The sequence below is a fragment of the Marmota monax genome, unplaced genomic scaffold, assembly GCF_021218885.2.
Source record: "Marmota monax isolate L192 unplaced genomic scaffold, Marmota_monax_Labrador192_F-V1.1 WCK01_AAM20220418_F8-fsc00024, whole genome shotgun sequence".
NCBI lineage: Eukaryota > Metazoa > Chordata > Mammalia > Rodentia > Sciuridae > Marmota > Marmota monax.
Window position 1 is genome coordinate 6648636 of NW_026695224.1, and position 24232 is coordinate 6672867.

The following is a 24232-nucleotide window of genomic DNA, read 5'->3' on the forward strand; positions in this document are numbered from 1 at the left end:
GGCTGCAAGTGCCAGGAATCCATGGTCAGAAGGAAGAGAGAGTTCCTTTGTCCTGGTTTCCCTTGGTGGAAAACTGCTGTAGGCCTGTGTACCTGATACCTGGGCTCCATTAACCCACCCCGAGTCGTTGTTTGGGAGCAGGTTTCTCTGGCACTGTCCCTGGAGGTAGTAAGCCGTTGGCTGGGCTGATGCAAGAAGCTGGAACTGTGTCTCTAGGCTGTGACCACACGCCAACTGTGGGCCTCTCAATTTAAATACATCTATGAACAAGAGGAAGCACATTCTGTCCAGGCAAATGAGAGTTGTCTTTCTTTCTTCTTTCCTTTTTTGTGTGTGTGGTGCTGGGGATTGAACCCAGGGCCTTATGCACGCAAGGCAAGCACTCTACCAACTGAGCTATATCCCCAGCGCCTTGAGAGTTTTCTTTTTTCATGGGAGATACAATGTAAAAATCACTTAACTCTCTGGGCCCTTTATCTATGAAAGAAATAATGATAATTAGAACAGTAGATCCAGCTGAAAGAAGTCCATCTCATGATCAGGAGGGAGGCTAAAACACACTGTTGCCAAATGAATAGAAAAAGTAACACTTAAAAGTGCTACTTCTCAACTGGGTAATAAGTCATGTTTTTATGAAAAAATAGAAATGTAGAAAGAAAAGAAGGGGAGGGGGGAGAGAGACAAGACACAGGCCCAGCTATGACACTCAAGTGTTAACTAGAGAAAATTAACACATTATAAAGACAAATCTGCCTTCTCCAAAACATTGTCACCCTAAAGGAACATGATGGTTGAGGGGGGCATTTTTCTTCTATGCTGACAGGGTAGTTTGAAAATATAGCAGCAGACTACAGTATGGGTGCCCAACCCTCCAAAACAGCTCAGAGATGAAAGAACAGGCTTTTCTTTAAAGAAATTAGATTTTTGCGACAAATTCAGGGCCTGGACAGGTTAGTGGGAGACAAAGAACATTCAGACTCCCCTCCCTCAGCTCTTCCAAAACAAACAGAGTCATTTCCAACCACTCACAGGTGTTTTTCCTCCTAAAACAAACACAGAAACAAATATTTACAGTTATGAAAATTCAACAAAAGTCACCTGGGCACAAGGTCCCCTTACCTACATCCAACATCTCTGGCCTGAGATTATTAAATAGAATGTCACACCTAGTTTCCATTACGGGACAAGAAAAGCTACACCAAAGAGAATTAGTTCCCAGATGTATTCATGAAGATAAAGGCCACCTCTTTTCAAGAAAGTGTTTGCAGCTATAAGGAAGAATTGACTATAGACAAAGGAAACGCCAGTGATTTTTTTTTTCACAGAAATGTCCTGTAAGAGGGCATGACCCCCTTGCAAATCAATGCAAAGTGTTCACAGTGTGGCACTGGCTGCCACGTTGCCCACCTTGAATCAATCCACTTGTGGAAAAAGTTCTTGCTTGCTTTTTCCCAAGTGTTGTAGATGTGAACAGGTCTCAAAATTAGGCGTGCATCCGAAGGGTTGCTGTGAACACTCCTTATTTCATAGTATTGCATTCTTCCATGGAGCTAGAGAATCAGGTAAGAGAAAAAAGTGAATGTGGTTATGGAAGGAGGGAAGAAAAGAAAGAGAAAGGAAAGGAAGGGAGAAAAAGATGAAAAGAAAGGAAGTGAGGGAAGAACTGGGGGGAGAAGGAAGTAAAGGAATGAAAAGAGGAGGAAAAAAGAAAGGAGGGAGAAAGAGAGAGGAGAGAGAGACCCGTTGTTGTCAAACCCTGGCTGGTTTACACTGAGGAGCCAGATAGCCTCTCAGTGAAAAGCTGAGATTAAGCTCACAACATAATTTCCATTATGTTAATGTTGCTTTAAAATATATTGCACAGAGTGCTGCAACAATCAAATTATCAATTATAATGTCTACTCAGAGTAGAAAAGTGTTACAAACAGAGGGCTGATTACTGCTTCAGTACATCCAATCTGCATACTCATTGTTCAGTACAGGGAAAACAAATTATCTTGTGTTGGCCCCAGTTCAAATTTAATTAAATGAGTGCAAAGCAATTATAATAAAGTACAATAGTGTAGTAATGAAAGGAAAATAACTCATTAACCTATTAATCTTTATTTATGTTCCTCTCAAATAACTATGTAATTTCTTTATCACCGCATCCCATAAGAAAAAGTAGGGTCTCACTGCTCGTGGCCTGGTTTAAAAGGTTCTATTTGGTTAAGATGCCTTCACGGCCACCATTATATCAACTTCCCTTAGCTCAGGGCCACCCCCAATCTCCCGTCATGCTCTCTACTTGAACATGGTCTGGATTTAGCATTCCTCTCTCACACATCTCTGACTCTTGTCATTTGGGCAAGGTAGATCTCTCTGGAAGCCTAGATGGGCAGACGCATCCTCCGACATCTGTTGAGCAAAGGAAGAGAGAAAAGAGAATCACTGTGGTTTAGAGAAAGTCCAGGCTTTAAAGTCTGAAGAGGTATCAGCAAGAGCTAAGAACACCCCAGCAAACACACCATGGGTCACCTGTTATGCAGATGAAGAAGTGGAGTTTTGGAAGACAAAAGTGTTTCGCCTAAGCCTTGCCATTTACAAGGAGCTGATCAAGGATTCTAATTCAGGTCTACACTGCTTAAATCCTCATTTCAATCCTTCAGAACCTCTCTGTTCAAAGGGTGGGCCACCACTGACTGACAGCTTTGGCATCTCTTGGAAGCTCAGTTGGTAGAGCCTCAATCCAGACCAGCAGAAACAGAAAGTGCATTTGACAGGATACTCTGGGGATTTATTAGCGTGATGAAGATTTCAAAGTGCTGGGTGCCACACTGCCTCTCCTGGAGATAGCAGAGCTCAGACAAGGCTCAGGGGTGGGGACTCTTTCCAGACTCCTCATACCAAGTAAGAGCGCAACATTTCCTTACAACTCACAGCAACTTGAGGTGACCTTGGGATAATCTGGGGTCATTAGGCTTGACTCTGGCTGCTATTTACATATCATTTGAGGTCAGCCCTGCACCTAATTCCTAAACCTTCACATTTTCCTACAAGAACTTGGAAAAGAGGGAAGGGGAAAACATGAAACCCTGATGAATGGAAGAAGGAAACAGGTATTTGTAAAGTTTCTCCTTTGTTCCTAGAGACCATCCATGTATTACTTCATTTAATCTCCATGACAAACACCCTTTTAAGATAAGGTGACCAACAAGAAGTTTAAGAGTTATGTCCAGTGTTGCCTACACCTGGTAAGTGACAGAGGTGAGCTTTGCTTGTCTTTAATGTTTACACATCTACCAAATAGCATTCTCTAAAAAGAAAGGACAGAGAGACCAGGAAAGGCAGGCAAGATGAAGTGAAAAAAAAGGTAGTGTGACAATCGTTAGTGCTGTTCATCCTCCATTTCCTACTCTTTGAAACACCTTGAGAATTATACTTCCTGTCCCCCTTGAAAGTAGGAGGGGACCCTGTGCATAGCTTTGGTCAATGACTTGCCAGCAGATGTTTCATGGTTTGTTTCAAGTCAGACACTTAATTGCTTGTGGCTTCTCTACACAGTGTTCTTCTCTCTGCTGTGGTGCTTGACAATATTCAAGATGGTGGCTGTGCCATCAGCCTGGTTCCCAGAGTGAGTGAGTGTGCTGACCTCACATCAACCTGTGGTGAACACATGATGAGAGTGACCAAAAAAAACCCAAAAAAACTTTGCTTTTTTGAGCCACTGAAGTTTGAGATTGTTACTGTAGCATAACGGAGCCTATCCTGACTCTACAGAAAAAGAGGGGGAAAAAAATGAAAATATTTAACACTTGTACGTGTATCTTTTTTTCACTTGAGACTAAGAGCGTTTCTGTGAGAGAGGAATTATTCCACATTATATGGACTGAATGTTTACTATTTGTTTTATAGGCAATTTAACAAAGACACACAAGTGTAAGCGTCCTGCCTGACCAAAGTGGCAAAGTTTGTAAGTGGCAGGGCCAGGTTTGGAATGCAGGTCTCCTGATGACTAATCTTTCCTCAACCCAGAACACTTCCTCCATGATGAGACTGGAGCCCTGTTCCCCTGTCCAACACAAGCCTCAGGTTGGTGTATCTAGCTTTGGGCTAACCCCTCCTTCCCCTCCCCACTCAGGAGGGATCCAAATTATTGGACAAATATCAGGTCAAGGGAAAACAGGTCCATGTAACTGCCAAGAGATGACTCCATCTGATTTACGCTGGGGGCAGAAACCAGCGAACAAAGTCCAGGATGATATTACTGTGGCCAACTGCAAGGAGACCTACTGCCTGGAATTGGTCTGTCGCCCTTATGATTGTTTGGGGTTGTTTGCAGGATAGAAAGGCAAAAGTCATGATTAAAAGGTTGACCTTTGTATTTAGCCTCAAAAATATTGAGTGTTGGGCTGCAGGTGAGCTCAGTGGCAGAGCACCTGCCTATCATATTTGAGGCCCTGGATTCGATCCTCGGCATTGCAAAAAGAAAAAAAAAATAGTGAGTAATAATCACACAAAGTCTCTCTTAAACAACTTCTATTTAACTAATTCACCAAATTAACCAAGTCGCTCCCTTCTTCCTGTAAACCACGATTCCTTTAACCCCAGCAGATTGAAGGCTCATGGCAAGTAGGCTACTTTCTAACATGTCCTTGGCCTGGCTCGATTGCTACGAGTCCATCTCATTTATTCCCAAACCTATTTATTCCAGTTGTATTTGTTCATGTAATCACGCACATTCTGTAACATGAGCCATAAAAGAAACCCATATTACTGTGAAAACTAGATAGAATACTTTGGAAAGATTTGATGAAGGCAAACAGGTAGGAAGAATAATGGCAAGTTGGATGTGGTAGCACACACCTGTAATACCAGCAGCTTGGGAGGCTGAGGCAAGAGGATTGAAAGTTCAAAGCCAGCCTCAGTAATTTAGTGAGGCCCTAAGCAATTTAGCAAGACTCTGCCTCAAAATAGAAAATAAAAAGGGCTGGCAATGTGGCTCAGCGATTAGTGCCTCTGAGTTCAATCCCTGGTACAAAATAAATAAGTAAATAAAAAGTAAAAAAATTGGCAAATCTGTAAAACACTAAGGAAAATTGTGAAGATTTATATGCAAACTGCCCTCAGAATATCTTTTAGTTTCTTAAGGTTTCACGTCTTTAATTTTAAAGACTCTGAAGTTTGTAGATAATGCACTGTAAGTGTGGTTTATGCAAGAAAGATAATTTAGAAGTCTTCATATTGTAATGCAAATTATTTTTTTCTTTAAAAAAAAGCCTAAGACCCTCATCAAATGATTGGACAAATGACATATGTTTTGTGTTAAAATAAAATTTTAATGTATCATTTTTAGTCATTATTTCACCACTACCTATTTGTCTCAGTTGCTTCTGACAAAAGGACTTTCATGTAATTACTTTTTTCATTTGCCCATATCTCCTTCATCTCAAGGACATATTGCCTTATTTTTAAGTGCAAGTTCCTTTGCATATTCTTTGTTGTATGGTTTATTCAATAATATTTCTTGAACAACTACTACATTCAAGAATCAGGCTGTGGACCCGATTGATCAATGAGCCTGCAGTGGAGAAAACACACTTTAAATAAATCATCCCAGCTGGGTGCAGTGGTACATGCCTGTAATCCCAGCAGCTGAAGAGGCTGAGGCAGGAGAATCATGAATTCAAAGCCTGCATCAGCAAAGAAGAGGCACTAAGCAACTCAGTGAGACCCTGTTTCTAAATGAAATACAAAATAAGGCTGGGGATGTGGCTCAGGGATAATAAATATTTTAAGCTTTGTAGGCCATACAATCACTGATGCAGCTATTCAACTCTGCTTTATGGAAATGTGTATGGCTGTGTTTCAATAAAACTTTATTTTTATAAACAAGTAGCAGACCAGATTCAGCCCACGAGCCTCAGTTTGCCAACTCAAGCTCTAAGTGAGACAGTTGCTAACTCTGGAGGACAACACCATCCTTTTTGGTTTCCTTTAGTTCTGTACGCATCTCTGCAGAAAGTCCCTTTGCTAAACTCTGCTCAAATTATCCAAATTGAGTGTGCCATCTGTTTCTTGCTAGGACCTTAATTGATGTACTTGGCTTTGCATTTCCCCAACACAAGCTTTAATTGCAAAGTAAAAACAATTTTAAAAAATAACAAAAATGGAGACTATGACCTGTTCCTATGTGGCAGGGACCTGGTGCCTTACATGTACTCATTCGTCCCTAAATACTATAAAATTTTTTCACGAGTTGTAATATGCTCTAAAAGTTGACCAGAGAGAAAATAAATAAACCTTTTTTCCTGGAGCCTGGAGTTGCAATCCTGCTGCCCTACTTGTCCACTTCTAATGGAATGGAGGTCTATTCTAATTAAACAAGAAAATACATCTTTTCACAAGGGGAGAACGGAGGGCATTGTACTCCGGGCCTCAAAGAAAGCATGCTTTAATAAGAATCCTTTTATAATCCCGGCTTTTATTTGTAGCTTCCCAAAGCTTTTGCTGGTAATAAAAGGATTGTAAAGTTGACAAATATAAGCAGGGACAAAGAAGTTTGGAGAGATAATGCCTTGGTGAATGGGCAAGTATCTGAAAGTGTATTGATCCCACAACACGTAGAAGATGATCACAAAAAGCCAAAGCTACCATCAATCAGGGTGATATTTCTATTACAAAGTAAAAACCTCTCCAGCTAGCACAGTATATTCCTCATATCATGCAGAATTATGTTCTGTGTTGAGAAAAGTGATACAGGTCCAAATGGCTCTGAAGAGCTGGATTCAAGTCTAGAATGATAGTCCCTCTCTTAACCTACTGCATTATTACATCTAATCAGTAAATGGAGCTGTGGCAAGTAAGTGTATTGTGCCACTATGATGATCAGCAGCAGCATCCACTGCTCCTTTGGATGATAGCTTCCAATTCCAATGAGTCTTATAGCTCATTTTAGACAGCACAAGGGCGTGGAAGTGAGGGTGTGCACCTTCAGTCTCTCAGAATCCTTTCACTGTGCAGAAAGCCTGGGCTAGCCTGCTGGAGAATAGCTACACTCTGGAGGAGAGCTAAGGCAGCCAGCCAACAGCCAGTAGCCACCAGAAGCATTGCTACTTAGCTGATCCACAGTACCCTGTAGTTACACCTACACCCCGTGTAGACCAGAAGAACATTTTACTGAGCCCACATTAAATTGCTGGCTCACAGATAATGAGCCAAATACACAGTTGTTTTAAACTGCTCTGTGTTGAGGTGATATATTACTCATCAATCGTTAACTAATATATACCCACTCACCCCCAGATTTTTCATTTATATGAGCCAGTAATTTATCTTTTTGTTTTCGTCAATTTAGGTTGGTTATTCTGTCATTTGAAGTGAAAAAGAAAAAAAGATTCCTAATACATCAAAGATATGCCTTCATTCCTCCAACCAGATAGCATTGTCAGGGATCTTGTCTTATCTGGATCCAAAGCTAAGTGACTTATCAATAAATGTTAAGCTATTGACATACAATATTGACAGATTCACAAATCACATTTTGAAGAGCAAAGGATAGATTTGCCCTCGAAGCTACAAAGTCATCTCTAGGGGGTATTGTACTAGACATGTCTTATCCTGTCTTAGTCTATTTTCTGTTGCTGTAGCACAATACCTGAGGCTGGATATATTATTTTAAAAAGAGGTTTATCTAGTTCACATTTCTGGAGGACCAAGAGCATGGTGCTAGCATCTGCTTGGCTTCTGGTGAGCACCTTGTGCTGCATCATATCATGGTGAGATGCAGACAGAGAAAGGGCACTCATGTCAGGAGCATGTATTCCATAGAGACCAAGGGAAGGCAGGAGGGGTTTTTATAACAACCTAGCCTTGCAAGAATTAGTCCACTCCTGTACGAACTGACCCAGTCAAGAGAGCCAACTCAGTCTCTGGAGAAAGACATTAATCCATTCATTAAGGGTAGATCTCCCTTGAGCTGATTTTTTCTTGAGGGTCTACCCCTCTCAACACCATCACATTGGAGACCAGGTCTCCACCACATGAACTAGGGAGTCATACCATATTCAAACCATACTGCCCCCTAACAAAAACCTGAAAGATACAAGGACCTTCTCCAACCAACACCATAGACAAAAACAGATGCATCTTATAGTATCCAAAGAACCCAACTCAGCCGTCGTTCTCAAGGGAATCCAGAAAATTCTGGGCCTCAATTCTACCCTCCTTGCTATAGAAACCTGAAATTAAGTGTCATCTTTTTCTTTCTAAAATAAAATACGAGCATGTACTGTTTCTAGGCAAGAAGCCCAGATCCATCTGCCCTTCCTGTCCTCGAGGACACCATCTATTCATTTGCTATAACTTGCTGCATTATTCCTACAATTTATTTTCTTATTTTAAAAAAGAAAGAGCTGAAGCAAGGTTCCCTCAGGGATCATACCCTACTCCAGGAAAAAAGGGGAATTCACCTGACCTACTCTCTCTGTGTCGAAATGGAATCCAGCAACCAATTCTCACCAACTGTGAATGAATTTTGAGTATGCATTTGGGAAGAGGGAAGGAAGAAGAGGGGGACATTATTTTTTATTCTTAAATCAGAGGATAACCAATCTGTCTCCACCCCAAGCAAAATTATAGTTTAAGTTCTTAAATGACTGAATTTCCCCGCTCAGAGCTGCAGACAAGGATCAGAAGGAAGAAAAATTTGTTGAAGACTGAAAAGAGAAATATCCTTGGTGGATGGAGATAATGCGTCTCAGCCCAGAAGTCAGGAGAGGGAGTCACCGGCTGACATTTAGCCTTCTCTCTAAACTCTCCTAGGCCTCAACGGCTCTGAATTTCTCCTTTCTTCTCCTCCTCCTTACTCCCAGGCCTGTCTCTTTAGGTTTAAGGAAAAGTCCAAGATAATAAATTCCTTTTACAAGAAAAGAAAGACGGGTTAATTTGCTGTCTCTCCTCCACCTAGACAACTGGTATTGGTTCTGAAAATTGCCACGGATCGGAATGAGGCTTAAGCCTGCCTTCTTCAATGGAGAGACGCCATATTGGGGCATTGGGTGCCAACAGAGAAGAACTTTAGGAGGCAGATGAGCAGAGGGAACTAGGAGTGGTAACCTGGGGGGGGGGGAGGGAGGCAGGGATTTGGGAATATGGGAAGCCTCAGTTGAAGGAACTAAGCATGAAACTGGCAAAGCAGGAGAAATGGTAATGCAAATTAGCGGGATGGGAAGGGAAAGTAGGCAAGAACACATTTAATTCAATTGTCTTCCCTTATCAATGGGGGATATGTCCCCAGAGCCCCAAAAGATGCCCAAAACCACAGGTAGCACTGAAATTTATACACCCTATGATGATTCTTCCCATACATACATACATGAAAAAATTTAATCTATATATTAGGCACAGAAGAAAATCGATAATACTAATAAAAGAATAATTGTAGCAATACATTGTGCTAACAGTTATATGAATGTGGTCTCTGTCTCTCAAATACCTGATTGTACTGTCCTCACTCTCATTCTTCTCATAGACTGTGGGTAACTGAAATGACAGAAAGTGAAACCACCGATAAGGAGGAAAAACTGCATTATAAAATGCAAATTCCATAACAAAATCTTATGGCCCTACATTATTAGGGTACCCTGTTCCTCCGCCCCCTTCAGCCTCTTCCCCAGAATGGCTCCATCTTATCCCAATTATGCTAACCTTCTTTCATTCTCTCAAATACTGTTCCTTCTTCTAGATCTTGCCATTTGCTGTTTGTCATAAAAGTTTTCTTCCAATCCTTGAGGTTTCAGCCCAAATACCTCCTCCTGCCCATCACCTTCTATTCTAGAACATTCCCCTTCATGACCCTTCACATTTGCTAAAACCACCTGTGTCTGCGCTTGTCCACTCCCTACTGCCTGCTGTGGAATGTCAGCCCTGTTATTGTTTGTCTTGTTGACTATGGGGTAACCCCACCCCAGCACCTGGCCTGACCCACAGTAGGAACTCAGTAAATACTTTTTGAATGAAATAAAATAAAATAAAAATGTGTAGGCTTGAGAAAAGAAAAAAATACCATTAAATGGTTATTTAATAAAATATTGACTTATTAACTATTAATTTATTTCATAAAACAAAAATATTAGTGGTCCTCTCAATAAATGTGCTCTTCGTATTTCTAATTGGTGCCTCATGAACTATCATAGCCCCTAGGGCTTATAATAGCAGGGAGCCAAGGGGGAAAGGAGGACAGGTGGCCAAACTTGAGGGACCCAGGAGTCCAAATGTGCAGTCTCAAATATGCATCATGGTGGCATGTCCTATGGAGTAGAGAGAGTGGTTTAGAATTGCCAGAATATGGTGATAATAAAAGTAGGACAATGGTAGTCAATTCTATTATTTTTAAGAAATTCTCTACAACCTACGCACCCCGGTTGCCTGCACCCTGGGTGGATGCTCCAACCTTGCACCCCACCCCCATGTTCACACTCTGCTGGACTGTTCCCTGTACTTGACTGCACATATTCACTGGGAGAGCAGGTGTCCTCGAAGGCACCCTGGAGGGCCAGCTCCATGACAGCATACCTGTCCCTACAAATATACACAGAAGGGAACCTGGTAAAAATTAGAATCTCTGTCCTGGCTACTGGGACTCCTTGCCCTCACGTCACTAACATACCTTACTAATAAATAACCCTATGCCTGCAGACTCCCTCTCCTCCTGCCCCAGCAGAACTCCCTTTCCTTCATCTAGCCTCTCGGGAGGGCACACAGAGCTCTATTTATGTCCACAAACCATGCCAACCAATAGCGCCTGGCATCCCCACTCTATTAGTGCCACACCTGGGCAAAGCTACAAATGGAGTGGGGCTCAGGGAGGAAGAGAACTGGTCTCCTTATCCTGACATAATGAAGCACATGATGGTATGAGACTTAGGGGTTAGTCACACTGACTGCTCACCTCCATGCTGGCCCTTCCACACTCAATCAAGTATGGCTGTTAGCACAAGAATAGTGCTGAGCTCGGGACCTGTCACCCTGCTTCCTGCCATTGGACACACATTCCAAAACCAGTAGGCTACCCTACTCACAACAGAAATCTACTCCATGTGCTACCTCTGCTTTTGAGTTCCTCATTGGTCTTCTCATTTCTTTTGTCTGACTTAGCAATTTTGTGTTACTACTTTCTATTTAGTCAAAAAACATATTTCTTTGTGCCCCAAAAAGTCTACCCAGAGACAAGAATGTCAAATACCTTTGCATATTTATAAGTATCATTCTAACAGTTGGTATACAGAATTCTAAGGGGGCACCTACAGGGTGGTGTTGAGGAAGACTCAGAGGTTTCATTCATATTCAATGCAGAGCACTGTGATCAATTAATGATGTCTGCACAAGCTCAGAATGGGAGAAGGACAACTCTTAGGCATATCTGTCACCCTATCAGTAAAAGCTGGTCATTCATGTATTTAAAATTCACTAATATTCCAGCAACTCTGGTTCAAGCAAGAGAATCACAATTTCAAAGCCAGCCTCAGCAACTTAGCAAGGCCCTAATCAATTTATCAAGACTCTCAAAAAAGGGCTGGGGTATGGCTCAGTGGGTAAGTTCCCCTGGGTTCAATCCCTGGTACCAAATAAATAAATAAATCTAAGATTTACTAATATTCCAAAACATGTTAATTTCCATTTTTGTCTGGTTTAGATTTGAATCTTATATCCTTGGTATCTGGGAACAAGTGATTTTGCTGTGGAGTTTAGTGGAATTTCCTTAGACCCACATCATGAACGGCTTCCCAGTACTCCTCTTCCCTCTTCATGTGGACAACAGTAAAACCTTCATCCAACTAGATGTAAACTTCTTTTTTTTTCTTTTCTTTTATCCTGGAGATTGAACCTGAAACACTTCACCACTGAGCTACATTCCCAGCCCTTTTTACTTTTAATTTTGAGACAGGGTTTCACCAAGTTGCTTAGAGCCTCGCTAAGTTGCCTAGACTGGCCTCAAACTTGTGATCCTTGTGCATCATCCTCTCTAATCATAGGGACTGCAGGCATGAGGTCACTGTGCCTGGCTAGATGTAAACTTCTCATCAAAAGGGGAAATATGTATTTTCTTTCTTACTGTATTATATCTAGTACCAAGCAGGTGCTTCGAAAATATTTTTTGAATGAAAGAAAGACCAAGAGAGAGGGAGGTCAGGAGGGAAGGAGGAAAGAAGTTATGAATGGAGGTGGAAGGAGGAAGGGAAGAAATTCAGCTAGTACTGAAAGTCATTTACGAGGGCTGTTACTGAGAGTAAACAGAATATAAAAGGGTGTAGAGAAAGGTGTTTATTTACCCAGGACTATGATTTAATATGGTTTGAGTGTGTCTCCCAAGGTTCCTCTGCTGGAGCGTGGTCCCAGGACAGTGATATTCAGGTGGTAGAGGTGGGGCCTAGTGCAAGGTAATTGGGTCATGCTCAAGAGTGAATTTTTTCTCACTAGAGTGAGTTAATACAAAGCAAGTTTACCCCAAATATTTGGCCTCTTCTGCAGGCCCCCCTTACCATTTCTTTTTCCATTATTGTGTGCTTGGGATTGAATGCAGGGCCTCACACATTCTAAGCAAGCACTCTATCACTGAATACACCTTTAGCCCTCCCTTTCTGTTTCTCTACCTTGCTGTGACAAAGAACCACACTCAACTCTCACTTCCTGCTCCTGGGGGACATGAATAGTTCCCCAGACCAGCTCACCATAGGTAAGCAATACCGCCACTGTTACACACTCTGTCTTGCACCAGGACACTGGCCCCATGCTGTTTGGATGCTCCAGCCACCAGAATCATGAATTAAACAAACCTATTTATAAAATATCCAGCCTCAGAAATTTTGTTATAGCAACAGGCAATGGACTAATACATCCAAAGAATATAAGTTTAAGACAAAACAAAAAAATGAAATGGCACATATTTAAAGAGTAATTTGGAGTTTAAGGGGTTATTTAAATGTCACTACATATGAAGGAGAAAATGATAATTAGAGTGATATTTGATACCTAAACAACAGTGGTACTGGCCTTACCCATTTCTCAGCCCAGAGCAGGGATAATGCATTATTTTTCACTGAATATCCAACAATGTCTCTTTCTCATTAGGATTTACTATGCATGCAAGCAAATGAGAGGGAATTTAAGCCAGTATACTGTTTCCAGGTCTCAGTCAGAAGGAGGCACTGTTTCAGCCCAAATAAAAGAAAAAGTGGGATCAAGGTTGGGCCAACACCGTCCAGAAGGATCTGAAGATGCAGGTGGGGTAGATAGAGGAACTGAGATTTTTGTGATGTAAAATTAGGTGGACTTGGTATTGGGTCTCAGCTGCAGTCCCTTCTGGTCATATGACTGAGAAAATCATTGCAACCTTCTCAGACTCAGTTTGCTACTCATCTACAGAGTGGGGTTAAAATAACATTAAATAAGATAATGCACACAAGGCATTTAGCACATATTAAGCAAGTCATAATCATTAGCTATTATTACTATTACTTTTATTTCTATTATTATTATAGCCAAAATGCCTATTGTAAGATTGAGCATATATCAAATGTTTCTAAGTAAAATAGAGCTTGACTCTATTTTTCAGCTTACCTTATAGTTAGATGTAGCAAATAGACTGGGCTCTGGGTCTGGCTTACAAAATCTTCTTCCACACTCTCTCACTTCCCCTCATCTTTCAGTCAGATCCAGTGGAGGACTTCGAAGTCCAAAGGGATAGTTAAACCACTGGATGGAAAAAGCATGATCCATGAATGATTATGTGGAATTAAGCCCTGCAGTAAATGCCTTGTGTAAATCATCTCATTTAATGTTAACTCCGTTCTGTAGATGAGCAGTGAACTGGGTTTTAGAGGGCTAAAATGATTTCCTCAGAGTCATACGATCACACCAACACCTTCTGACCCACAGTGCATAGGAACGTGAGCTAAAAATGCACATTCATCTTTCCCATGTGGTTGAAATTTGAGAACTCTTTGTTTTAGCAGCTAATGTTACTTACCCTAGCTATCACTAAGAAAGTCGTTTAGATGCCTTGTCAGGACTAACAAGAACACACACTTGAACACCATTTTTCTAAAGATCTTCTTTACCACATGTCATATCTTCTGGGCCTTGAATGTGAATTCCTGTTGCTTTCTAGCCAATGTCTAGAACCATTTTTACCACTGGGCACAGGGGTCTTCATTCATTGGGGGTGCTCTCTAAATGCTTGCATTCCATGGTATCCATTTTGTGACACTGAAATATGTGAGAAGCAGAGGGCTCCCTGGATTCCGGTGCTATATTACCTGTATTAGTGAGAACATCAAGCTGCCTCCATTCATCACCTAGTAGCCCACCAGACAAAATGATTCACCCTGGACTTGAAGGTTGAAGTCCACAGAGCATCGTTTTAACTGAAGGGAGAGACACTTCCCTAAAGCAGCAAGAGCTTTACAGAAGAAAGTTGTATTAATGACCTCACTTCTGTGCTTATCAGGAGCTGGCCATATAATCCTTTCCCGGAATTACATGCTGGCCAGTTCAGATAAATAACACAGATCTCCGCCATTCATAATCCAAAATGTTAACAATTAATTTCCGAAATCAATCCTGAGGGGGACTAGAAACCTAAACCACTAGGCCCAGACAGTCCCTGCTCAGTGAATTGTTCATGAGTCAAAATTTAAACCTCAAAACTTGTAACTAAGTGTTGTCAAGACACAGCTGACTTAGGCAATCAAGATAACAATATTCAGCAATAACCTGAGTGAAACATACTCTAAGTGTGAATTAATAAGTCGGCTGACACCAGGCCCCAGATGTTTCCTACTCTGGCAATATGCCCAAAGTGATGATAAGCAGATTTACATACTTAACTAATATGTTTATTTAAAGGAAATTTCCAAATCCAAAATAACATCCAGATTTCTTATTTGGCTGCAGATCAAAAGACATCCTATCAATAAAGACAGAATCCAGGATAAACCTTTTCAACATCTGCTTGAAACCAAACAACAGATTTGAGAGTTTTGAAAAACTTAATTGCAGACAAATTTCACTGCCTCTTACATAAATATATATTTTCAGGTCCCTGGGGTGGTTCTGACCTCATCAATTTTTTCGTGTTCACAATACACGACATTGTTCATTTACCAGCACCAACAACCCTGCCTTTATGGAGAATTGTAGTCCCAAGGTTTTCTTTCAGATTGAAGGATGAATGGGCTTTCTCCCCGATCAGGAAATGTCAAGCAAAAGTCGAGAGCATGAGCTAGAGTTTGGAATGTCATAGAAAAGAAAAATCCACCCCTCAACCAGTAACTGTTTGTATGTTCATAATTGCCCTAAGGGTTTATTTGGTGTCAATCTCGTATACTTTTAGAAGAGAATATAGAAATAGTAGTACTATAGAGTGTCAATGTTTCTTCTTCTTCTCCTCCTCCTCCTCCTCCTTCTTCCTGATTCCCCAAGGGAGAGTTCAAGAACTGGATCAAAGTCTTAACACATCTATATGAGTGTGAAAGGGGTGATAATAGGATGGGTGTTAGCTTTTTATCCCTTTAGCATGAATTAGTTCACTCTCCCTAGGTGGGAACTGTCTAAAGTTGGACCAGGTCTGTTGAGCACTGAGGCATTCTTCCTTTGCCCTGGCCAGAGCTGTAACTGAACTAAGAACTTAGTTCAGATATTCCCTTTGCCTGATCTGTTTAGTGTCAGGACCAATATTAGTTGGTTGGCCTTGGGATCTGGTGACTTAGAGAGTTAGAAGTCATCCATGTTTACTCCCATTTCATCTTTTGAACTTAGTCACATTAAACTGCTGGGGCAAATTCTGTCGTAGCCAAGATAGCAAGAAATTTTATATTATTGTTAACTGTTACGTATTTAGGCCTCCGATGGTTGTGATCGCTGCATCTGTATGGACATGTAGATTTTTTTCTCATCATCCTTCCCTAAGCAATACCCTAGAACCTCTTTATGTAGTGCTTATATTGTATGAAGTAATCGAGAGATGATTGAAAGTGTACTGGAAGATGTGCTCAGGTTACACGCCAATTCTATGGCATTTTATGTAAGGGACTTGGACATCCAAGGATTCAGGTGTCCCCAGAGGGTCCTGGAACTCATCTCCCATGAGCTGCTAAGGGATGACTTCTTTTGGCAGATATTGCTTCTGTGCCACAAACAAAATAGGAACACAGGAATCCTTCCACATTCAGTGAAAAGATAGACCTTTCAGGATACACGGCAGAATTGGGCTTTCTGTGCTATGGGTCTAAATATTCCTCCACTCCCCTAGAATGAACTACTTCCTGCTGGTTACTCCTACTGAATCCCTTGCACACAACCTCATCATGCCTCTAAATTTTGAGGGTGCATTTTTTTTGACAGTCTACTTCCTGCACTTACACTAGAAGCCCATGGATGGCATAGCCATTTTTACCTCTTCATAGGAATAGTGTCTAACACAAGACTGGCACAGAATAGGAGCTCGGTGAATTTCCTGTGAAGTCTGAATTTCCTATGAAGGAAGAAATGATGTAAATTAATTGCTCAGACTCTGTTATTGTTTAGATGTGGTGTCCCTCAAAAGCTCACATGTGAGACATTGCAAGAGTTCAGAGGTGAAATGATGAGGTTGTGAGAGCCTTAAACTAATCAGTGAATTACTCCCTGATGGAATTAACTGAGTCATAACTGGAGGCAGGTGGGGTGTGGCTGGAGGAAGTGGGGCATCGGGGGCGTGGCTTTGGGGTATAAACTTGTATGTGGTCAGTGGAGTCGCTCTCTGCTTCCTGATCATCATGTGAGCTGCTTCCCTCTGCCACACTCTTCGCCATGATGTTCTGCCTCACTTAGAGCCCTGAGGAATGGAGCCAGCCTTCTATGGACCCCTGAAACCATGAGCTCTCAAATAAACTTTCCCTCCTTTATAATTGTTCTGATTGAGTGTACTAACTGACTAAAACTGACCCCAAAGTCTAAGAGGACTCTTGTTAAAAGCTTTCAGACTGAAATTGGACAGAACTAGGATCATATCTGAATTCCACCTCCTGTCTCCAAGTTCCCTGTCTCCTTTGAGCCCCATGGTTTATTAAAGGAAAATGATAATAACAACTTCACTGGTGTGTATGGATTAAATGAGCTAACACAAGGGTTTTAGGCCAGTTCCTGGGTCACAGCAACTACTCTGATTGTTTATATGCTGTATTTTGTGTGACTGTGTGACTCGTTTCTTATAAAATAACTCTTGATATTTGCTATGAGTAGAATATAACAGTGACAATGGTGATTATGATAACAATCAGGATCGATGCCTTATGTCTATTATATATATATATTTGGTAACCGGGATTGAACGCAGGAGCACTCGACCACTGAGTCACATCCTAAGCCCTTTTTTGTATTTTATTTAGAGACAGGGTCTCACTGAGTTGCTTAGCACCTTGCTGTTGCTGAGGCTGGCTTTGAACTCACAATCCCCCTGCCTCATCCTCCCAAGCTGCTGGGATTACAGGTGTGCACCACCATGCCAGGCCATTATATTTTTTAATCTTCACAACAACCTTGAATCGCAGTTATTATTATCCTTGTTTTCTATTTGTAAGTCAAGTTATTTGCATAAAATAACAAGATTTGTAAGTAGTGAAGCTGGAATTCAGACTCAAGCTCATCAGAATTAAGCTCTTTAACAGAGTCACTCTGTCCCTTTATACAGAAAGGTCTCTGATTCAGAAGAGAGGGTAACTAAGGAGAGAGGAATAGGCCAAGACTTGGGGTGAACAGATTAATTAGCCTGGAGAAACAGGGTCAACTGATTTTTAGGTCTGCCAGTTAATTCAATTCCTCCTTCCCACATTGATTAGGAATAAGCTCTGTAGCATATTCCAAAAAACACAAATAGTGATTGAAACAGGTTACATTTTTTTCCCTCTTATATAAGAAAAGACCAGGGATATATAACCTAAAGCAAGCATGGTATGTTCCAGTTTACAAGACCAGGTTTCTGCAGTCTTCTACTGAAAACAAGCAGCCAGAATATTATTATCAATAACTAAGATATGGAATCAATTGAAGTGGCCATTGACAGATGAATGGGTAAAGGAAATGTGGCACATATACACAGTGGAATATTATTCAACCATTAAATGAATGAAATCCTGTCATTTTTTGGCAACATGGATAAACCTGGAAATAAGCCAAGTACAGAAAGACCAGTTCTCACTTATCCATAGAAGTTAAAATAGTTGATTTAATAGAAGTGGGGAATAGAAGAGTGGTTACCAGAGCCTGGGAAGGTGGGTATGGGGGTGGGAGAGAGGATGGTTAATGAGCATGTAGGAGGAATAACTTCTAATGTTCTATAGCTCAGTAGAGTAACTATGCTTGACAACAACTAATTGTACATTTCAAAATAGCAAGTAGAAGAGATTTTGAATGTTCCCAGCACAAAGAGATGATAAATGTCTGAGGTAATGGATACACTAATTACCCTGAACTGATCATTATGTGTTGTATTCATATATTGAAAATTTACACTCTACCTTAAAAGTATGTATAATTGTGTGGCAAATGAAACATTTCTTCAAATATATATATACAGATTTTATATATATATATATATGTATATGTATATATATATTTGTAGATGGACACAAGATCTCTATTTTTATGTGGTGCTGAGGATTAAACCCAGTGCCTCACACATTCTAGGCAGGTGCTCTACCACTGAGTACAGCCCCAGTCTCACAAATAAAACATTTTTAAGTGTTTTAAAAAAACAAGCAGCCAGGCAAGGTGCCCTCCTTCCACATAGAGCCTGGGACTGTCTTCCTCCACCAAGTATTCCTTTTCTGTTGACCAGAGGAGCCCCTTCTCCCCTCTGTCAGCTCCCCTAAAGACCAATGGGAGCTCCAGCAGCAGCAGCAGCAGCAGCAGCAGCAGCAGCAGCAGCAGCAACTATACAAGCAGGCCCAAGCAACACTGCAAAGGCTCTGAAAATTAAACTGTCATTGAAACCACAGTCCACGAAAGTAAGCCAAAGACCTCTGTACTGAACCTTATCAGGGTGACTGCCTGTGAAAATAAAAGATTAAAATGGGATCCAGAGTCTTCTAATACAATAACCAGAATGTCCAGGATACAATCACATTCACCATACCAAGAACCAAGAAAATCACCACTTGCACAAGAAAAGACAATCAGTTGTGGGCATTGTCTGAGAAGTCTTTTTAAAGCAGTCATCATAAAAACTGTTTCAATAATCAGTTACACATTCTCTTGAAACAAATATAAAATCTCAGCAAAGAAATAGAAACTGGAAAAACAAAAACATCCAAATGGAAACTATAGAACTGTAAAATACATAACAGAAATAGAAAGGGTGGGTCTCCCAGTGGGGTTAGTCTCTTCAAAGAACTGCCGAGGGCCACTGGATGATCACCACTTAATCTCACTGCCAGGTTTCTAGCTGAAAGGGAGGCTGGGAAATGTAGTTTTTAAGTTGGAATGTTAGCCATAGATTGGAGTTTTGTTTATTAGATTAAAAAAAAAAAGGTATTGAGTTATTTAGCTACCCAGGTCTGCCCCTGAAACAAAAAGTCAAAGAGTAAGAATGAGAGCAAGGCCCTGGGAGGCAGATTGGAATATGGGCTTATTATGGGTAAGACCGGGGAAACATGTGCCTACTAACAAAGATGGTAAGTCGCTTTTGGTTCAGGCTGGCATGATCAAACAGATACCATGATTATTTTATGCCTGCATAAAGACAACTTGATGTGACCTAGTGTCACTAGCACCTTGACAGCCTCACCTTCTGAGAGAAGGCCACTTAATTACCTGATTAATTTGCTCATCTTAATTAACTTGTCCTTATTGTTGATAACCTTGTATTGATTGCTCTGCTGGTAGTAATTAGAAAAGTCGTGAAGAAATAAATGGAGAAGTCGTAAGACGGGAAAGCAGAGCACAGATTCTGTCTCCCAGGAATCTACCATCTAGGCTTTGAGTTTAATACATTTGCTTCTCTATTTGGATAAACATTAGAGACACAAATAATTTTCTCTACTAATCATGTCTATTCCCTCTACATTCCTTCCTAGAGAATCTGCCCTTTGTCAAAGACTCTATTCTTCTAACCTCTATAATGATCCACTCTAGCAACCAAGGTGGGCCAATCACATTTCTGTGGTTTGGTTTTTTGTTTTGGGGGGTTTTTTTGTTGTTGGTGGTTTTATTTTTATTTTAGATTTCTTAATTGGATCATGAAGAAACAGTATTGGTTAACTTTGAGAGCTGAAACTATTGGATTATTGGATTATATAGAGAGTGGCCAACAGAGCCATTTTGCAGTAGCTACCTGGGACCTTGAACTCCTACCAGAGTTCTAACTAGTTAAGTTCACCAGACTCGCTAACTAAGTGCACCAGACTCACAACTTTACTATTCCTAATCCCAGTCTTTTGTCCCCTAGCTAGGAGACTTACTCTAGGGTTTATAAATCTCCCTGTACAATAGCTCAATCAAATCAGTTGCCATTTCTTCCAACCCAAAGATTCCCTAATATAAATACAGTATGCTCATCATTAATTTCTTTCTTTTTGTTTTAAACACCTCTGGTGAAAATGTAAATTTAAGGTACCTATTGAAAAACCAGGAAAATGGGAGTTGCTACCGAAAAGCATATACTGACCAACTGCTCTCGTCTCTGTCAGTAACCATGCTGTGTCTAACTCTTTCCTACCCAGTAAATTGGAGTTCGACTGTCCGCCATTAATATGTCACCATTTCCCCTACAGACTTTGGTCCTTGGGGATCCCCTAATTCTCATACTCCACCCAGATTCCCAGAACTCTATTGCCTCCCAGAAGTAATCATAGTCAACATTGAGTGTTAGTTATTTTGGCTTGAGGCCATGGCCTTGCGGAGCTGGTATTGAAGGGATCCTCGCCTACCTAATTTGATTGAATTGAGCGTTCCAGTAAGACTGGTGATGTGTTCCTTGCTTCGGGGTCCATCCTAATGAGCAAAAGCTGCCTCCCTTTCATAGAAGCCTGCAGATGTGGGCTTGTAAAGAAAATCTTTACAAATACTTCTCCATGTCTCAGAGATCATCCAGCACAATTACACGTGGGGATATGCTGGGAAATTCTCAAATAAACCTGATTTCCCTTCCCATTAAGCCTTTCATTTACTATTGTGGTACCAAAAATTTTTAAAATGCCTTTCTCCAAACTTTATTAATTGGAACAATAATGCAATTGAAATAACAAACAAAAATTAAAAACAATGTAATCAGGTAGGATTATAATCATCTGGAACCCCATATTCCTTCCCCTGGAGTCTTCATAAGTACTGACTGAGTCCTCAAAAGTTGATTAAGAATAAGGGCATCTCTACAAAGAAGTGGTAAGGCAGAGGGTACAACCTATGCTGCTTACAACTCTTGGACAACTACCTGGTGCCATGGATCTCTTTTTACCCTTCCTAACAACAGAAACCTGAAAGCTCAATTCTGGAAGATGGAGGAGCCCCATTGTAGCCCAAAATGTTCCCTAAAAGAGAAACTGTATTAGTCCAGTTTGTGGTGCTGTAAGAAAATTCCACAGCCTGGATCATTTATAATGAACAGAAATTTACTTCGCAAGTTCTGGAGGCTAGGAAGTCCATGATGATGGGACCAGTATCTGATAAAGTTCTTATTTCTGCATTGTCCCATAGCAAAAGTGGAAGGGCAGAGGAAGGTAGGAATGAGCATCCTTTTGTAAGGAAACTACTTCCATGAAAGTAGCATCAATCTGTTCATGAAGACCTGAAAGATGAAGAGCCCTCATGGCCTAATAACCTTGGAAAGGTCACACCGCTTAATCCTATTATAGTGGCAATTCAACATGAGTTTGAAAGGGGACAATCACACCATAGCAAAAATAAACTCCTCTGTTGTTAAAATCACACTCTTTTTTTTTCTCTGCAACCTGCAGCCTAGCCTAACCCTAGTGAATACACAAGCTTCTATCTTGTCAAATATAGGTCTAAAATACCATTTAAATGGCAGCATAATATTCCAGGATATAAAAGACTATGATTTACTCAACCATCCACTTTTGGAAGATATTTAATTATTCCCAAAATTTGTCCATTAATTAAGGCATCAATGAACAGCCTAATAGCTAAATATCCATGCACACCCTCAGATATCTCCTTAGGGTAAACATTAAAACTAATTTTTGTAGCCTAGTTTAGCTGGGCAAATTAATATTTAAATTAATTACTTAAGTCTTTTTGATGCTTCTTGTAGATATGTTTCTCCAGGTAGATAGTATAAAATTATGCTTTTACAAATCTTACAGAAAGTTGCCTGTTCATTCATGCTCTGAACATATCAGTGATCATCATCTTTTTTTTTTTGTCTTTGGCAATTTGCTGGGCTTTTCAAAAGACTCCGTTCTGCTCAGCACCACTCTCCATTTCTGTGCATTAGGGATCCTAACACCTGTAATATTCCTACCACCTTGACTTCATTTGGGGGAGAAAAAAGTTACAACCATTTGTTTGTTCATTACACCAATATTATTACCCAGTTTGTACCAGCGTTGTTGTAGGCACTGATGATAACTGATGATACAGGGATGGACAAGACTTATAAGACCCCAACCTAATGGATCAGAAGGCCACCATTGATTACTGTCTGGGGCTCAGGGTCTGCTCCCGTCTCAGTCCACTGGAAGCAGTCCCCACTCCAGATTCTACTCTGTCCCCACAGGCACTCACTTGCTAGCTATAAACAGCTTCATGAGCATTGTCTTTTTAATTCTGCAGGTCATAATTGGAGATGGTCATCTTGGACTGAGCGCAATAGTGGACTATTCATGAATAATTTGGTTATTTGACATATCAGAGGGGACCCTGTGTGCCAGACAGGAGACTCAGTCTCATCCCATAGAAAATTAAATTTCCCTGAGTGTAGTCTCTCAAGTCTAGAAGGTATTCCAGATCTAGCATCCAAATGACTTCAACCATAGGGCCATGCCCCAGATCCCACCACCCTTCAACTCTTGAGCATCTGACTAGCCCAAGAAGGTCAGAACTCAGGCATGTTCCAGAATCACAGAATCTATAAGGCAGATGGGGTCTTACAGGAAGTGGAGTATAACCCCTGACTTAGGAATCTCCCCCATGTTCTCATTTCAGGTGTCCTGACTCTTCAGTAGCCATCCATCATATTTGCAGTTTTCTGGGGTACATAAAAAGGAAGATATGACCCAGAAGCCACAATCTTTTCCCAGGTGTAGACAGAGTCTACTCACAGGTGTTAGGGCTGCAAAGAGGTGCCCAGATGTTCTCATTTGAGGTATAAGAACCTGATAACCAGTCCAAACAAACTGGGATCTCTTTGGATTCTTGCCAAGATCTCCAGTTAAGTCACATGCATCTGTCTCTTACAGGTTTTGTGGGAAAAAATAATGCGTATTTCAGGAGCATTCCAAGTCCAAGAAGACAGTGTGTGTATGTGGGAGTGTGTACATTTATACACATGAGCTTGTGTGATGGTAGTGGTGGTGGTGGTGGTGGTGAGGTTCTTTGGAAACCATTAAACAAAAGCAGGTGAGTGAGCCTCACCTAACACATATTTGCAAGTCCTCTCATTTTGCTATTTTCCACAGGGGCAAGAAGATTCCCATTGTGCACTGTTTATTTCAGTCTGGTCCCTGATAGAAGATAAGCTACCTGGAAGCAGGGATTCTATCTATCTTGCTTATTACAACCTTCCAAAAATCTCGAATGGTGCCTGGCACATAGAAAGCACTCAAAAAATAATATCAACAAACATCACCTTTCGGTCATACAACTATTCTGTTATTATTATTATTATTATTATTATTATTATTATTATTATTTATTCATTCACTCTAGCCTTGCTTGTCTAATATGTGCCTGGCCCCCTGCCAGCCAAAAACTCCAGTTAATCTTCTACCTCCACTCTGCCAGATGCTTTTGGGGCCTAAATGTGTCGCAAGAGATGGGAACATGCCCCTGTTAGCCAGTCGCTCAGACTCTTGGCATTTCATCAGCCCCTTCAAATTCGTTTTGGAAGGAGGGGAATAAAAACACTCAATTCATCACTGATGATAAAGATGAGGTTAGTCATACCCCCCACACACTCACACGTATGGGATTCAGTGGAAAAGATGTGGGTTTCGATAACTCTATCTTTGTGCCCTTCTGTCCCCAGTGCAGGCAG

The 24232-nt window shown here is 40.9% G+C and overlaps 1 long non-coding RNA gene across 1 annotated transcript; it reads left to right on the forward strand.

Annotated features, from left to right (window-relative positions):
- The first annotated feature begins 1261 nt into the window (after positions 1–1261).
- On the forward strand, positions 1262–8976 carry LOC124086654 (uncharacterized). Its single transcript, XR_006849863.2, has 4 exons — positions 1262–1562; positions 2356–3233; positions 3895–4071; positions 8655–8976. It is a non-coding gene; the product is annotated as an uncharacterized LOC124086654 (long non-coding RNA).
- Positions 8977–24232: the final 15256 nt, after the last annotated feature.